Here is a 3,146-nt window from a genome sequence, read left to right on the forward strand (position 1 = left end):
TTATACAATGTTTACTTTCTAACTCAAAAATAAAATAATTGTTTGCCAGGGAACCTTTATCAAAAGAAAGAAACGAAGCTAATAAAATTCGAGAAGAGTGGTTTCAAATTATACAAAAACCAAGGTTAAAGTATAATGTTTATTAAATGCGGCTAAATGGATAAATTGAGTCAACAAATAATAAAGATAGGATTACTTTGTGGAAGTAATCCTTTCTTCAAAGGAAAGAATTGAATAAAGAATCTTTGATGGCTGCAGCAGGAAAGTAAACATCTAACACGATTATCTTCGCTCTAAAAAGCTTTATAAATTATGTAATTTACTCAATCTTTAAAATCCAATGTTTTTCTTCTATATAAAGATATTTTTTAATATTTATTTATTCAAACACTCTTTTTAGTGCTTTATTATCAAATGATTTATTAATATTGGATGATTTGTTGAGAGATTATGATAGAAGAATCACTCCAAATCATAAGCAGAGTAAGTTGTTTTGATTCTTTATAATAATAATAATGTTTTAATATTTTTATTTAAAAATTTTTGTTTATTATTGACACACGATAATGTTTAATTAGAATTGGCACGTGACTTTTTTTTATTGTAAATAGTGTAATTTAACTCGTCTAGTGATTGGTCGGTATTGACACATGATAGAGAATGATTGAAATTGACACGTGACATTGATTGGTCAGAGCTGATATGTATTATTTTCCTTATTGAAAATAACATTATTTAACTCGTTCAGGGATTGACCGGAATTGACAAAGTGATAGTAATTGGTGAGAACCTTGTCATTTTATTGGAAGTAACACAGTTCAACTCGTTTTATGATTAGTCAGCGAACGATCGAAACTAACACATGCCATTTTCTGTATTGGAAATAACATGATTCAAGTCACTTAATGATTAGTTGAAATTGACACGTGATAGCAAAGGGTTGGCTGAATATATGACAGTGCTTAATCGAGATTAATACGTCACGTTTTCTTTATTGGAAACAGACTTAACAGGCTTTATAATTGGTCAAAAAAGAAACGTGATAAAGCGATAATAAAAATATTTTGTTCTTCAAATTTAAATAAAAAAGAAAAAAAAATTATTAATAAATTCATAAATTCATTCTGTAGGCCTATTAAAGAAGATACTATTTATTGATTTTGTAAAACTTATATGTTTAAAATAGGATATTAATTCTTTCATTAATCGCCACTTCATAAATTTATTTCATGTTCATAAATTTATTACATGAAGTTTGAAAATACTGAAAAATAATAAATATAATTTTTAAATTCTTGTATTAAATGTATTATTTGCATATTTTAAAGATTTTATAATATTTAAATTTTCTTTTAAATCTATATTGACTTTAAATAAGATGAATTGATTCTAATCACTTACATTATAGATTTTTATCAATATTTAAAAATTTTTAGTATTTGAATTATATAATGCTTATTAATTATAAGCCAGATTAAATTATACTGTATTTTTTACATTTGTAAAAAAGTTTAATAGCGTTTCTTCTAACATTGTTTAAATTATGCATATGTAAACGCAAACAAACAATAAATACACACACACACACAATTAAATATATTAAAAAAATTAATTTATAAAATTTATAAATTATTTTAAGATTTTTTTCTTCTTCTTCTTTCCCTTAGCATAGCTTTAAATTTAATAAATTTGAGAGGAAATAATTTATAATTTCTATTTTACTTTACCTTTTCAAACATACAGTATGTAAAAATTTGTTTAACATTTTGTCGTTTTTGGCTTTAAAAACTATTTTAAATGACTAATTATAAATCATAATTTTAAAAGACTTTTCTTTAACTAAAGAAATGTTTTTTAAATTGTTTAAATTAGCCATCAATTTGAAAATTTATAGAAAGTTTTTAAGATATATTTTTAATAAATTTACACTAAAAGTAACTAAAAATATAAAGNACTCGCCTATTGATTTTCTGTATCAACATCTAATGGATGCTTTTCTAAAATTATAATTTACATCTATATTAAAATCACAGTTTACAGTTTATAAAAAAAAAGAAAGAAAGAAAAGAAATTAGCATTGTGTAGTGGAAAAATGACACTCTTTATTAACTGTTCTGACATCTCAAACAGGAAAACAAGTGCATTTAAAAATTAATTCCTCGTTGAAGTAAATATAAAAGTTTATTTTTTTTTCAAATTTTGAGTTGTAAAATGTTTAAAACGAATTTCAAAAACTACATTATCTGGCTTTTTAGAACGACTCGTTAATGTATTCTAGTCCTATATTAAAGCTGTAGAATGACATTTTATTGCGGTTGAATGTGTTCGTTTGATACAACTACAAAATCCGATTAACGTTAAGCCTGTCAGAAACATAAATTCAATTTATCTTTTCGTCAATTCTCTATTTTCTTTTTTTGTTCTTTATTCTTGTTTTAATGTAATTTCGATCGTTTCTGTAACACAAACCTAAATTCTTTCTTTTACTTTAATTGAAACTTTCTAAAATTAATTTATTGCTTTTCATGTTTGGAAATATTCCAAATAATAAAATTAATATTTATTATACGAAATTAATAATTTAAATGCTTCCCCCCTCCTAATAGCATTACCGACAGTTGTTAAATGCGAATTATATTTAAGAAGTTTTGGAGCTGTGAATCCGGCAACAATGGTAAGAAAGTTAATTAAATATATATACATATATATTAGATAATTAAACGCGCACACGTATAATTATCATAAGTTTAAACTGTATTTATTTATTTATTAAGTAAGGATCCTGAATTATACAATTGATAAATTATTAAATAAATATTCCCTATAATTAATTGAGCTGCAATTTGAAAAAATTGTAGACTCATAAATTTCCACTGTCATCCGCCCGTCTATCTGTCTATCTGTTTTTCCTTAATCTTGAGAATGGAGTTAGTTAGATAGATGAATGCCGATACCATACATAGAAAGCTTAGAAGCAGGATTAACTATATATAAACTTCCAGTTTGCACCGAAAGTTATGTTATTTTAATTCAAAAATTTTCTCCTGAAAGGAGTTAGACAGATGATCGGCATGACTCTGTTGTTAAAGGAAAAGTATGATGTACAGTACAGTACAGGGTCAAGCCACTACTAATTTGAGGTGAAG

The 3,146-nt window shown here is 24.7% G+C and overlaps 1 long non-coding RNA gene across 1 annotated transcript; it reads left to right on the forward strand.

Moving 5' to 3' along the window:
- The first annotated feature begins 77 nt into the window (after positions 1-77).
- Positions 78-2,675, forward strand: LOC111617477. The gene is made up of 3 exons (XR_002755423.1): positions 78-314; positions 401-483; positions 2,607-2,675. It is a non-coding gene; the product is annotated as an uncharacterized LOC111617477 (long non-coding RNA).
- The last annotated feature ends 471 nt before the right edge of the window (positions 2,676-3,146 follow it).

The sequence above is a fragment of the Centruroides sculpturatus genome, unplaced genomic scaffold (genome assembly GCF_000671375.1).
Source record: "Centruroides sculpturatus isolate CEXI.00-Female unplaced genomic scaffold, Cexi_2.0 scaffold6363, whole genome shotgun sequence".
Taxonomy (NCBI): Eukaryota; Metazoa; Arthropoda; class Arachnida; order Scorpiones; family Buthidae; genus Centruroides; species Centruroides sculpturatus.